The 15676-nt window shown below is 38.8% G+C and overlaps 1 long non-coding RNA gene across 4 annotated transcripts in view; it reads left to right on the top strand.

Annotated features, from left to right (window-relative positions):
• Positions 1-15676, top strand: part of LOC309666435 — a 53473-nt gene that overhangs the window by 16784 nt on the left and 21013 nt on the right. The window contains exons 2-4 of one of the 4 annotated variants that reach the window (XR_014267097.1): positions 5206-5278; positions 9219-9322; positions 14476-14525. This is a non-coding gene — a long non-coding RNA (uncharacterized lncRNA). Of the gene's footprint in view, positions 1-5205; positions 5279-9218; positions 10382-14475; positions 14526-15676 lie in introns of those variants that run through there. The other 3 variants (XR_014267096.1, XR_014267098.1, XR_014267099.1) reach the window with 3 other exon arrangements.

Below are 15676 nucleotides of genomic sequence, written 5' to 3'. Positions count from 1 at the left end.
AAATCTGGGTGTTGAAAATGTCCTATAGTTAAATGGCACGGATGTCACTCTTGTTTCTTTAGTCATATTTCTATTATACATCTCTTTACAGGCTTTAAAGAATTTATTTGCCATTAAAGATATATCTGATCATGGAAACTGAGCCTGAAGAAAAACCAAGCAACTTTCAGTGTAGGGTCTACCAATCCACTTTGAGAATGTATATGTGCATATGCAGTTGCTTGCTCCTTCCTCCCCCGGGAGCCCTCTTGAGTCAGAGCCCTGGGACAATGGGGTCTTCAGTGTTTGCTGAAGATAGATCAAGGCCTATGGAATTCAGTTTATAGTGTATAATGCATGAGGAATACAGCTGCCCTGAAAGAAGAAAATATTTTGTATTTTGAAATAGTTTTGATATGCTGGATTTATTTATTTATTTATTTATTTATGGCTGCGTTGGGTCTTCGCTGCTGCTCACGAGCTTTCTCTAGTTGCGGCGAGCTGGGGCTACTCTTCATTGCGGTGCGCGGGCTTCTCATCGAGGTGGCTTCTCTTGTTGCGGAGCATGGGCTCTAAGCTCGCGGGCTTCAGTAGTTTCGTGGCATGCGGGCTCAGTAGTTGTGGCTCGCGGGCTTAGTTGCTCCGCGGCATGTGGGATCTTCCCAGATCAGGGCTCGAACCTATGTCCCCTGCATTGGCAGGCAGATTCTTAACCACTGTGCCACCACGAAAGTCCCTGTTGAATTTATTTTTATTTTGTTTTCATCAGCTTATTTTTAAAGCCAAATCATGTCTATATTGAAAATTTGTGTGGTTTAAAAAATGTTTCCTGAAGGAAAGCTATATCTACTATCAATAGGGACTTTCAGTTTTCATTTTCATGTCAAGTTCAACATAGTAAACAAGTTCTACTGAAGCGAAGATGCACATAGAACTTTCCTCTTACAGATAAGTCCCTTTAGGACAGCCTAGCAGGGTGTTAGCTCTTTACTCCCTCTCCAGGGGTAAGTGTTCTGTGAGCTACTGCAGCCCGCAGCTGAGCCACAGCAGAAGTTGGGGCCCCTCATGAATCAAAGCACACAGGTATAATCCTGACCCTGCGGGAGCAGTACCTCTATAGGAAATCATTATGCTTCTAATCAATTCAAATTAACTGATTCAATTTTACAGTTTAAAATTTGCATTTATACTAGTCAAGCAAAGGATCCTTTATGAAACATTAATTTTAGGGCTTCCTCATCTCTTGCCTGGACTGTTGTCATTGTATCCTAACTGGTGTATCTGCCTCTTTTCTCAGGGCAGTTGAATACTGATTAGAATTGCCAGATAAAATACAGAATGCCAAATTAAATGTAAATTCCAGAAAAACAAAAGAAATTGTTAGTATAAATTTGTCCCAAAATATTTAGTATATTTTGCCCCCAAATATTACATAGGATGACTGTAATATATGATGGAATGACTTATCATGCAATCTTTAAAAAATTCTTTCCATCTATCAGTGCTGACCACTTCCAAATCTCAGTACCCAGCCTCATCATGGGCTCTAAACCAGCAGTTCCCAACCTTTTCGGCCCCAGGGACCGGTTTCATGGAAGACAATTTTTCCATGGATGGTGGGTGAGGCGTGGTTCAGGCAGTAATGCGAGCGATGCGGAGCGGCAAATGAAGCTTCGCTCACCCACTGCTCACCTCCTGCTGTGCAGCCGATTCCTAACAAGCCGGGGACTGGTACCGGTCCGTGGCCTGGGGGTTGGCGACCCCTGCTCTAAACTGAGTATCTTCATTGTGATGGCTTGCAGATACATTGAAATCTAAACTCATTATCTTCCCTATCCATGTTCTCAATTTCAACAGTGTTGCCACCATCCATCCAGTTCCTGAACTGCCCTGGACCATTCCCTTTGCTCCAGTCACACTGGCCTCCTGGTTATTCCTCTAGGTTGGCCAAGTTCCCTCCTACCTCAGGACCTTTGCACTTGCTAGTTTCTGTACCTGGAACACCTCCCACCTCCAATATTTACATGGTACTCTCATTTCTACCAGTTTTATCAAATGACACCTTATCAGTGAGACCTTCTCTGATCACCTTATTTAAAATTGCATCCCCAACTCTGACGCTCCTTATTTTCTTCTCTGCTTTATATTAATTAATTTTGCTTATTTATATTCCTTATTATCTATCTCTCTCTACTAGGAGGTAAGCTTTTTATGATAGGGATTTTTTTCACTGCTAAATTCCCAGCACCTGCAATAGTGCTTGGTTTGTAGTAGGTGCTCAATAAATTTATTTGCTAAATAAATGAATAAGTCAATACGTGCATCTGTATATCCACTTTCAAATCTCATTGTCTTCTTACAGGAGAAGATGCCTGTTCTGTGCATCAATGTACCCACCTTATTGCCTGGCACATAGTAGAGGTTCAAAAAGTGATTTTTTAAAATTAAGTTCATTTAAGTTGGGAGTGGTAACAATGGAGAGGAAATAGTGTGTGTCACTTTAAGAATACTTATGTTTTTATTCATCGTGTTTATAACCCTGACATTACTACTCTGTACACAATCCTTAAAAGAGAAAACTACCAGTCATTGTATTCACTTGTTTACTGGAACAAATGTTTGGCTTACACTGTTTGTAAACACTAAAAAATTGGAGGGACATATTATATGGGAGCATTGTGGGAAAAGAATTTTGTTGGTTTCAAAGTACTGACATTTTCCCGCACACAGTTCCCATTTTTGCTTTAATCATAATCAAATAGAATATAGGTCCACAGTTCTTTATTGAAAACATTTAGGAAGCTGGGTTCAGGATTCAGACTTTTCACCCCAGGTTTTAGAAGGTAGAATGTGCTTCCTTATTCATTACATAGTCAGCAGTCTTGGGCAGGCTTGACCAACCACGTCAATACTTCTGCAGAGAGAAGCTGAATAGTCACGCTGGGTAGGATATGGACAATGAACAGCCCACATAGGTTCCATTCAGGTTTTTCCACAAAAATGAGTTTGACGCCAAAAGCATGGGAAGAGTTGGTTTTCAGAGATTTTGAGTTGTTCTCCTCGCCTGGGGGTGTTATTGTTGCTGGGTGGTGACACTCAAGTGCTGCATGACCCATAAGGCTTTTGACTTCAGGAAAGTTCCTGTTCCTGTTCGGAGTTCCAACCCCAATGATAGAACAAATGATACATGATTCTGATTGAATGACAACTCAGTGTCACCCAATAAATCGATCATTTAATTTTGAATGATTTAATCTATAAATATAAATAATTCAAGCAAATAGATGCAAGAAGGAACATGTCCTTTTCTATTCAATATCCCAGAACCATGACTAAAAGAACATGGTCACATCATTAGTTGTGCAGAAATCAGGGTTTTCATTTATTGCTTCTAGTTTGAAGTCCTTAAGGCAGAGTTTCTCAAAGTTTAGTGTTTAGACTCTACAGCAGGGGACGGCAAACTTTTTCCTGCTAAAGGGACAGATAGCAGATATTTTCGACTTTGCACATCACGTCTTGTCTGCATGTGAGTGTGTTATTTTCCATACCTCCTCTACCCCACCACCTCCATTTTCTGCCCAGAGAAAACTGCCTGACCCTGGAATTGTCAACATGTTAGGATAAAGCCATCAAAGAAAAATCTTGTTGGCATTTGGCATTTGGATTTATAAAGTATTTTGTGGGAGTTACCCTTGATCACATAACCACTCTTTTCACTCTAATGGATGACAACCAAATCATTTCTTGCTGTCAGAAAACAGCTTCTCAGTGAAAAGGCACTCCTGGGAAGAGGTTCACCTCCAGAAGGAGATGGCCCCGATAAAGACCGTGCCGTCAGCGAGGGGCTGGGTGATGTCATAGCCTGCCTCCTGGGTTCTAGATGTCCTTCTCTAGGACACTGTTTAGGTATCCCTTGTTGGGTCCATAGCATCTAACTAAACAAAATTCTGATTTTTCATTTATTCAGAGTTAACTGCCAGCCTGGGATATTTCTGTTAAAGGGTACTTTTAAAAATAGGAAATATTTCTGTTAAATAAATAAAATGTTACTTAGAATAGCTAACATTGTGCCATCCACTGTATTAAAGCACTTTACATCAGTTCTTCAGGGTAATCCTCACCACAACCCTGTGAAACAAGTATTATTAAGAAACCAAGGCTTAGAGCAAATGACTTCTCCAAGGTCACCCAGTTAGTGTCAGAGCTGAGCTTCTAACCCAGATAGGTCTTACAGAGTCAACCTTATACTCTTAAGTATTATAGAATATGGCCTCATAAATATATATAATTTTTTGCATGAGAAGAAGAAAGGCCTATTGGTTATGCCTTGATGTTTTTTTTGTAGATGATCTTACCATGAGGAATATTTAAAAATTGGCTTTGCATATAGTGCAGTTGATGCCATTCTTTTTGTCTGAGGAATGATGGATGCCATGACCTTTTCCTTTTTTAGGGATACTGACTCTTTTCTTTGTAGCATAATCTTCTAGCAGGTTGTTGATTTTTTTAAAATGTGGCTTTTAAAAAATTAGCTTGAATTTTTGTCACAAAGATTTTGTTTCTAAGAGAAAGTTAAAACCTTTCTGACATTTTTTCTATCCTAAGCCATTAAGACACTTTTAATAAAGTTTGAACCTTCCGTAATATTCATGAAAAGTGGTGAAGAAATAGAAAACAATTAAGTTGTTAATTTAGTACCTATGGTATGACTAATAGTCTTTTCTCAATTAACTTATGATTAAAGGCTTCACATTTCTTTTTTAAAAAATTTATTTATATTATTTATTTTTTACTGCGTTGGGTCTTCGTTGTTGCATTCAGGCTTTCGGCAAGCAGGGGCTACTCTTTGTTGCGGTGCGCAGGCTTCTCATTGCGATGTCTCCTCTTGTTGTGGAGCATGGGCTCTAGGCGCGTGGGCTTCAGTAGTTGTGGCTCGAGGGCTCTAGAGCGCAAGCTCAGTAGTTGTGGCGCATGGGCTTAGTTGCTTCGCGACATGTGGGATCTTCCCGGACCAGGGCTCAAACCCGTATACCCTGCATTGGCAGGCGGATTCTTAACCACTGCACCACCAGGGAAGCCCCGGCTTTACATTTCTTATTCCCTAGGTTTTCTGTATCTAAAGTAGAGAAGCGACAATAGTACTAATTATTTTAAGCTCATTGAAATCTTTAAGAGCCTATATTTTATCATTAGTGCATGGGCTAAAGGTTGTTTTTCTCATTATAGGGTTGAAGACTGACTGACCCTAGAATAGAAAAGTAATAAACATCCCCTTGGAGACTTTCTCCCGAGAGAGGAGGTAAGAAGCTGCCTTGTAAAGGTAATACCCTTTATTTTCTCCAATAAATACCCTGTTGGAGAAAGTGATGAAAGAGAAAGAAAGAGCAACTATGTTCCTTTTGCTTTTTGTACCTAATACGGGGGATTCCAGGTATCAGAACCAACAGAAAGTATTTTCCAGACAAGCCTCCTTTTGCAGAGGCAACTATCTTAAGTTCTGCTGCTAATTTCTATTTCTTGATTTATGTACTGGGCCATATGTACTGACTTCTTGCTGTAAAGGATGAGAAGAATTCTCATAGAACCTTCTATCTAAATTACTGTCTTTTGTCTCCTGATATTTGTTACCTCTAGCATTATATTCAGTTCTAGAGGTTGCCTGTAATGACTAGACAATATAGATGGCCTCTGTCTTCTGACTGACTTTTAGATATACCTATTGACTCCTTTCCTATGAAAGTTGAGGAAATTAGCACAGGTATTCATTTTCTACTTTTTTCCTCCCAATTTTCCTTGGTTATGTTTTTATTTTTAAATAGTCGTGGTTTATAACATGCTTCATTGCCTGATGACATCCTTATCAGCCCCTGATTGCCCTCAGGATAAAGTCCTAATTCTCTACTATAGTGAATAAAATCCTTAACCACCTGGCCCCATCCTATCTCCTAATCTGCAGTACAGGAGTTCTCACTGTCCTCAAGGCACCATAGCTTTTTATCTCCCTGGAACTTGCACATTTTATTAACTCTAACTCTGGAATTCCAACTCCTTTTCCTTCCGGCAAATTTCTGCTCATGCTTCAAGGGTCCCATGGACCCTTTCATAGAAGCCTTCCTGCCTCCCATTTTCTGGGATGGTCAATCCCATGGGTCCCCATAGCTATCTTCCTACCTCCATTCCAGCACTTTTGTATTAAACTATGATTTTGGGTGTACGCATCTGCTTCCTCTTCCTGAATATGAACATTAGATGTGTGCATTCCATTTCTGTGTCTCCGGCCTCCAGGGTAGTTTCCTCACACAGGATGAATGAATGAATACACAGAAAAGAAAATGTTTTAACCCCAAAACAAATACATTTGGGATATTTTTTCTTTCCTAAACCAATTTTATTCAGCAAAGTTTTCAGTGGTCCTTTCCTGGTCCGGTTTATATTTTTCTTTACTTTGAATACCTTGTCTAACTCCTTGGGGTGGGAATAATTGAAGGAGAAAATAATTTCTGCCTGTATTGCTGGTAAATGCATTGCTACACTGAGCTCAAAAGTGAGGAAGGAAAAGAGAAACATACACCAGAACATGGCTTTTTATCAAGATATACCATCTTAGAAATTTATGTCACAGAACAAAGGGAGGATAAAATTACTTTGAAAGGATGTTTGTTATCAAGGGCTCTAAATAAAAATAATTTGTCTTTCATTCTTACTTTTTTTTCTTATACTAAGTCAGTTGAAAAAAAATCACTCAATATGCATTTGAGAAGAGAATCAATTCCCGAAAGTGTTATTTATTTAAAACAATTCCTTAGAAACTACTACGAATGCATGATCTATTTTGAGTAAACACAGAATGTGGCCACAGGTTCAGTTGAATTGGCACAATTTCAGTTCTCTGTTGACTAAAATCAGCCCACATGTTGATCCTCATACACTTGTTAGATTTCTGTTATGCTCGTAACTTCTACTGATGTAAAACCGATTAAAGCCAGTGGTGAAAAGATGCTAATGAACCGAGTACCCAGGTATAATTGTAGTTCTCTGTGTCCTGAAACACTGTGATTTTTTTTTTTTTTTTAAAGAAAGGTATTTAAGGGCTTCCCTGGTGGCGCAGTGGTTGAGAATCTGCCTGCCAACGCAGGGGACACGGGTTCGAGCCCTGGTCTGGGAAGAGCCCACATGCCGCGGAGCAACTGGGCCCGTGAGCCACAATTACTGAGCCTGCGCGTCTGGAGCCTGTGCTCCGCAACAAGAGAGGCCGCGACAGTGAGAGGCCCGCGCACCGCGATGAAGAGTGGCCCCCGCTCGCCACAACTAGAGAAAGCCCTCGCATAGAAACGAAGACCCAACACAGCCAAAAAAAAAAAAAGTAAATAAATAAATAAGTCAGGAGCTCTTAAAACAAAAAAAAGAAAGAAAGGTATTTAAGCAATACATGAACATACACCAGTAAATTATAACACAGATAATTATGGGAGCCTGTCTTCCATTATTCTGATGCCACACTCATACACCTACTTTTCTTTTTTTGCTAAATTTATTACTTTTACTTGCGTTAAATAGATTTTCTGTTTCAATAATATAAAATATACTGTTACTATACAATATTTACAACTCCCAGGATATCAGATTAGCATTTGTAGTAGCTCTCTTCAATTAAAGTTCAATAATGAGTTTTGGTTCCTCAGTATCTAATTTATTAATCAATACTTTAGGTTTTTAAAAATCTATTTAGAATATGTAAAATCCTGAAGTTGGTTGGGAGACTCCGGTGTAATTAATTCACTTCATCTAAGTCACACTGCAGTGGAAAAGGAGAAATAAACATGACTTCTCAATGTGAATATTCACTAACAGTGTAGATAATTTTATACCCAATTTATAAGAATCACAATACTAAAGATATAGTGGGATGAGTACAGCCAGAACCTGGGACTCATCCAGGTCCTGGTTTGACACATCTCACTGGTTAGAACTTGGAAATACCAGTGTTCCCACGCACACATCAAGGCTTGTTCTAGGGAAAGAGATGAACACCATGTTTCAGACTAATCTGATTTTACCACACTTTTATACATTTGAACAAAACAATCAAATCAGGAGTCAGGGAAACTGAAAGAAGCTGAGTTGAGGAGAAATAAACCAGGAACAGAGCTGAGAGTCCTGACTTGGAGTCTCTTCTCTACTCTGAAGCTGATGAAAATGAATGACTTGCCTGAGTCATGGCTTTCACTTCTAAAAAATGAGGAAACAGTCAGAAAATCTTTATGGTTCTTCACTGTTCAAATACCCTATGCTCCTGTGAGTCTACAATGATCAGGAAAGCAGACTAACATGTCAAGAGAAATTCAAAACAGAAGATCAACCTCAAACTCAGGCAAGAGGAGAAGAACCCTCGTTTTAAAGATTAGGTTTATACTTAGGTCATTTAAGGGAAACTGGCATATGAATTCACTTAGGAACAAATACTGGTCTGTCCTTTGGGCATTTTTTAAACTGCAGGCCTATGATGAAGGTAAGTTATGACCAGCTCAGTGTGCCTGTATAATCAAATCATCTTTGCATAAGTAAGGATGAAAGAAATGTCAGTCTATTACATCATGAGTCATTAAGTAAGTGATTTAAGCTATGTCAATAGTTTGTGTAACAAGAAAAAAATCCACCATTATTAAATAATAGGGAAAGATTTGTATCACATAATTTAAAAGTCAGGATCAAAGCTTTGCTGTGGCACATATTATAGACTACCAGCTCATTACTTCACACTCACATCTCACTGTAATAAGATTATTAGCAATATTTTTTCTTTTTCTTTTTATTTCTAGTAAATATTAAGTCTTCATGTTTGGGGCAGTTCTTAAATCTAGACCAGTCTAAAACATAGTAAAAAGTTCCATTCTGTCAAGCTAGTCATTATTCATTCTCCAACTGAATCTTAAAAGAAATCTATCTTTTAACTTCATCCTCAACAACCAGGGTAAGAAGGTTAATCATATAAAAGATGTAAGGTCAAATCACTTGTTTTTTCAGAATCACCAAGTGAAATCCATTTCTGAATGGATGTATCAAGTTGTAGTTTGCATTTACCAAAATGTTGAAAGAGTACCTCTTCATATTTGCCATTTAAATAACAATCATTTATTCAATTTGTACTATGTTTCAATTGTACCAAACATTTACATAAATTATCCCATTTAACCCTCACAATAATTTAGGGGGTAAATATCATTATCCTCATTTTACAGATGAGGGAACTATGTTTAAGGAAATGGGATGTCAAAGTGGCAAAGCCAGGCTTTGAAGTCACTTCTCTTAACCTCTGTGGAAGTGGAAGGGTGACAGATAGAAGGTGAGTAGTTACTAAATTCAGAAGAATAAGAACTTGCTTGTTCTAGTAAAATCAGGAAAAGTGAAATTCTACTTACTTAGTGATGCTTTGGAATATCCATCAGGCACTCAGTAAAACATAGTGTTTGACAACCGATTGATCAAGCCTGGCATTCAACAGGATTATTATCAAAGACGACAAGAGTTTGGTTGTGATAGCAATTGTGTTAAGTAAGCAGAAAAGGTGTTATTATCCTTGTTTTACAAGGGAGCAAACAGAAGCTCAACGGGTAAATAATTTACAGAAGGTCATGCAGCCAGTAAGGAATGAAGCCCAGACATATAGCTCCTCCAGAACTAAATGCAGTATTCTTTCCACAGTGCCACACAACCTTCCCAAAGATGGTGCTCTGTTTAATTCAGGGAGGGCTTTACCCCCTTTACTTGTGGCTTACCATGACTGTCTTGGACTTTCCCCCAATCCCAAATATTCTGTTAAGTTATATATTTGTGACCTTGAATATAGCCTTGAACTAGGTGCAGCACCACTCTACTGCCTGGGGGAGATGAGCTGAACGCTCTGACCCAGAGAACCTGGAAATAACAAAGTGTTTAGACATGGTGAGGTAGTGATGTTATTAGTGCTTCAATATGACAGAAGGAAATGATCACTCACAGTGAGCCCTGGAGCCTAGAACAGGCTTGGCATTTGGAAAGAACATTGTAAGTGTTCGCTTAATAAATGATTGAATAAACACAACCATAGGGACCACTGCTGGTTTAGCTGCTGGTCTCCAGGTTAGGGAGTATGAATCCCAAGGGATATACCATATGATCCACTAGGATATGGGATGAAAATATTAAAATTTATACAAAAAGTTTTTATACCATCTTTTAAACAATTTCTATTTTGTTTTATAATGTTTAGGATATTTAGCATAGTGGTACATGTAAATAATTTATGAATAAAAGTATAAATATAAAGATACAAACATTAGGATTACATTATACAAAAGGTTTTATTGATGGGGGTACATAATTTTTTAAAAGTTGGACACTTCTGGTTAAGATCAATTCAGTTGCTTTGCCTTCTGTGAGCCCCATAAGGGTTTCAAAACATCTTTTGCTGTGGTTCTCAAATTTTAGTGGGCATAAGAATCATTTGGGTTGCTTGTTTAAAAAGCACAGTACATGGTTCCAACCCCAGATATACTGACTCAGTAGTTCTGTGGCAGGATCCAAGAATCTGAATTTTTTACAAACAACCCGGTAATACTGCTGCAGGTGGTCTCAGGGGAAACACTACCTCACAAGGCTGCAGTAAACTGGAGCATCTCCCCCTTCTCCCACCATCACTTTTCAGACACCTTGATGCAGTTTTGAGAACCAAAGGGATAAAAGTTCTCCTAGGTTCTCCTAGCCTATTGGTTATGAGCTTAATGCCTTGAAGAAAAAATATGATGGTAATAATAATAATTTTAAAATCAGCTACCATTTATTGAACACCCACTTAGTATAGATTATTTCTAATCATCACAATAATCCTACAGGGTTGCTATCATCAGCCTCATCTGATAGAAGTGGAAATGGGTCTTAGCAAGGTTAAGTAAGTTACTCAAGATTTTCCATTAATTTTTCTAAAAGCTTTGAGTCTCAGAAGAAGAAACTTTCTTTATAATTTCCCAGCAATCCATTGTCCCACTCATGTGTGGGAGAATTAGGTTTATAATCTTGATCTCTTTCTGCATTCAGATTCACGTGACTCAAAGGTTGCTAAGAATCATATTTCTGGTTTCCTTGTTGCCAGCCACTACCTTGTCTTTGTTCACAATGAGCTTGGAAAGTCCAGAGGTGGCTTATCTATACTCTACTGTAATAATCTACCCACAAACAAAGGTTAATTAAAGATAGATGACTCTTTTAAATACAAATACTCTGAAATATTTACCTAAAATTACCCTTCTCATGCCCTCAACTGCCATCTTTGAAATGGAAGGTTTGGGCTAAACACGTGCTCAAATCCTTCTATCCCAAATGTTAAAAAAGGATAATTTACCACTGCTTTCAGCAATGTATAACAGTCATTTATTTAAGACTTCTCCTGGTTTCAGTGCCAGAGCCATCTCCCACCTTCCACACCTTCCAACATGGACTCATCTGCTTCCCACGTTAAAGCAAGTTAGTCACTCTTGACCACGTTAATTACAGTCCTACTTCCTCTCTTAGACCACTTACTTTGAGAGAAGCTATCTGCCTTGTCATGTCACTCAAGCAGGCCCACAGACAGGTTGAAGGCAAAATGGAAGGAACTGAGGCCTCTAGCCAGTTGCCATGTGAATGAGCCATCTTGAGCCAATGGTGCACCATCTTGGAAGTAGACCCTTGAGCCCTAGTCAAGCCTTCAGGTGACTGCAGTCCTGGCAGACACTTTGACTGCAAGCTCATGAGAGACCATAGGAGAAAAACACCCAGCTAAGCCACTTCCAGATTCCTGACCCTCAGAAATCATGTATGATAATAAATATTTGTTTTTTTAAGCTTAAACACACACACACACACACACACACACAAACAGCAGCAACACTCCTAGGACTCGCCTCTGAAATAGAGTGCCTAAATCATCCCCTTAGAGATTTATCTTGGAAGAGAGTCTGGCCTGAACACCAAAACAATGTTTTATAATTGTGTTTTGTTGATTCCTCTTCCTATATCGTCAACCTCCAAATGGTTATCAAGAATTAACATACCCCGCCCTTCTCACTGCATTCCTGGATCTAATCAGGAGGGGAATGGTAAGTGTTGGGCCAGCTGTGGGTCTGGTCATTAACCATAAACTCATCAAGTGTTGGCCTGTCACTCTGACCAGGATCATTCTGACCTTGAACTATTCACCAAGCTTAGACTTAAGTGGGCTACAGCTACATGCACTCTACCCACAATAAAGACATTGTGACCACTGACCTCCGGGCTGTAGGAGCTTCTTAGAGTCTGCAAGAAACATAGGTTGGCCTTGTGGTCTTTTGGTGTGACACTCAAGCTACTGGGCCATTGTCTGTATTCTACTCTGTGAGATTCCTAGGAATTAATACAAGCAGGTGTCAGAGATGAACTATGTATTTCATATTGTCCCCAAAAGAAGCCAGGGGGATTCTACTTATTCAAACAAGGAATTTGTGAATCTTTGGACCCTAATGGTACCTCTTTGTGACTGTAAATAAGACCAGTAAGTTCTTTGGCTGGGGCAGCATGCCAATGTAGTAAGATAAAGATCAGCCTTGTTTTTACTTGCTCATATGGGCCTGGGGGCATATCCTCACCACAGAGTTCATTCTCTGACTTCAAAGAGAATTCTTTTGTGAAGAAGTGATGCATTTAGAACTTAATGAAACTAAACTATGCCAGTATATAATGATGGTTGGAAAGACTTTTTTTAAACTTCTTTGTCTGTTTTGCAAATCATAGGTTTTTAGTTTGAAATGTGTACTGTGCACATGAAATGGCCCAGATACAATATAGTAGTCTTTCTGATAGAGAATTCTCCTTTTTCCATTTCACTGTCCTTCATTTTATGCAATTTGCATTGAGTTTCAACAATATGAGCATTTAGTTATTCATTATCTTTTAATTTCATAAACAAAAGTCAGAGTTTGAAATAACTCCTGTTGTTTTTAGATTTTAATGGTTATTTTTCCTTTTGCCATAAAACTTTCCTAATCGCTAGAACTGGATCTTAGAGGAGTCCTGTTGCCTTCCCTTATCACGTCATTGACACCCATCTACACCATTCCAAACAGGTGCAGGTTGAACCATTCTGCCACTAACTAGCTATGCGATGCTGGGCCTCAATTTCCCCAACTTTATATTGGAAGTCCTGGACTACATGGTATTAAAGTTACTTTCCCATGATAATATTCTGTAAATCAAAAAAAAATTTTTTTTAAGAAAAACTTGTGACAAATTAACCTTTATTTTTAGTTATAAAACTTAGGTAGAATAAAAATAGTCTGGCCCAAGATACTTTCCAATACACTTCCAATATTTTCCTTGATTATTTGTATCCTTTCAGAGGAGTCAGCCTTTTCTTTTACCCTCTGGATCTCCCTCTCTCTAAGTATGTTCCTTGGTTGGACAAATTTTGGATAAGCAGTTGAAAAAAAAGAACACTATAGCACTGCAATCAGTTTACTACAATAGTTTCTAACCTGACTATGACCATCAGATGTGGACTGTGGGGAGAGCAGAAGTGAGTAATTGGATATACATAGTCATTCTCTGTTCATCAAATATCTTCCCCCTCCTTTGAAAATGTGACACTGTGAATCCTATTCTAGTTTGCTGTCCTAATCATCAGCGGTTACAAACTGACCACCTACAGACTTTCTGTGGCTTATAGAGATATTTTCCTTATCCTCCACATTCTAGAAGAGCCAACCATTTCAGTTTTCCTGGGACTCTCTCTGTTTTAGCACTGAAAGACTCATGCTCTAGGAAACACCTTGGTCCTGGACCAACCAAGGATGATTGATCACCCTATTAAAAATGTTGGTGCAAGAGTTTTTTGTTCTTTTTTTAAAAGTTTTGAATTAGTTGCCAAGATTTAAGTATCAGATGATTTCACAGGAAAATCCTGATTTCTGGCTTCTCTTTAAAAAATGAAATATCTGGCTCTACTGGGCCCTCTTTCACAGCAACAATCAGCAGGAGCGGAATAACTGCGGCCCCAATAGACAAGGCATGTTATTTCCAGGGTCCCACAGGCCCTGCCACTCCAAACGACTCCCCCAGAGTGAGGCTGAACACCAAATACTCATCAATGCCCTCAGGCTGTTGTTTTTCCTATGGTAAAGTGGAAAGTGAAATAGTTCCTATATCTATATCTCTAACAGAAGGGGCAAAAAATGAAAGATCTACCAATAGGAGAAAACATATTTTTGGGTGTGGAAGTGAAGAATATTCCTATTAATAGACCTGACCCTCCACACCTGGTACACAGCTTACTGGCCCCTCCAGGCATTGAAGTCCTGGTACACATAATGGGTTCTGTCATTTATAGTTATGGCTGGTGATGTTAGTACCTTGACTTAGGAATTTGGCAGTGTTGGCCAATGTACCAAAACTACTAGCACCCCGAAACATTATTAAACTATGTCTTAAATGCTTGATCCTTCCTGACAGGAGCTCAATTTCTGTCATTGCTTCTGCCTTATGTAAAAATCAGATAACCCTTATTTTCCTCACCAGGGATTTCTTGAGTTTCAGCCTCTCTAATTAATTTCTGGGCTTCATTAATCTTGAAGTCATCAAGGACTCTAAGCAAACACATGTAACCTAGGGCAGGTAGTCAGTTTTTTTTTTTTAAACATCTTTATTGGAGTATAATTGCTTTACAATGGTGTGTTAGTTTCTGCTTTATAACAAAGTGAATCAGTTATACATATACATATGTTCCCATATCTCTTCCCTCTTGCATCTCCCTCCCTCCCACCTTCCCTATCCCACCCCTCTAGGTGGTCACCAAGCACCGAGCTGATCTCCCTGTGCTATGCGGCTGCTTCCCACTAGCTATCTATTTTACATTTGTTAGTGTATATATGTCCATGACACTCTCTCATCCTGTCACATCTCACCCCTCCCCCTCCCCATATCCTCAAGTCCATTCTCTAGTAGGTCTGTGTCTTTATTCCCGTCTTGCCACTAGGTTCTTCATGACCTTTTTTTTTTTTCCTTAGATTCCATATATATGTGTTAGCATATTGTATTTGTTTTTCTCTTTCTGACTTACTTCACTCTGTACGACAGACTCTAACTCCATCCACCTCATTACAAATACCTCCATTTCATTTCTTTTTATGGCTGAGTAATATTCCATTGTATATATGTGCCACATCTTCTTTATCCATTCATCTGATGATGGACACTTAGGTTGCTTCCATGTCCTGGCTATTGTAAATAGAGCTGCAATGAACATTTTGGTACATGACTCTTTTTGAATTATGTTTTTCTCAGGGTATATGCCCAGTAGTGGGATTGCTGGGTCATATGGTAGTTCTATTTTTAGTTTTTTAAGGAACGTACATACTGTTCTCCATAGTGGCTGTATCAATTTACATTCCCACCAACAGTGCAAGAGTGTTCCCTTTTTTCCACACCCTCTCCAGCATTTATTGTTTCTAGATTTTTTGATGATGGCCATTCTGACCAGTGTGAGATGATACCTCATTGTAGTTTTGATTTGCATTTCTCTAATGATTAATGATGTTGAGCATTCTTCCATGTGTGTGTTGGCAATCTGTATATCTTCTTTGGAGAAATGTCTTTTTAGGTCTTCTGCCCATTTTTGGATTGGGTTGTTTGTTTTTTTGTTATTGAGCTGCAT

This window comes from Balaenoptera physalus (assembly GCF_965194825.1).
Source record: "Balaenoptera physalus genome assembly, chromosome: 1".
Taxonomy (NCBI): Eukaryota; Metazoa; Chordata; class Mammalia; order Artiodactyla; family Balaenopteridae; genus Balaenoptera; species Balaenoptera physalus.
The sequence above is the reverse complement of the archived record's forward strand: the minus strand, read 5'-3'. Positions and strand labels throughout refer to the sequence as shown.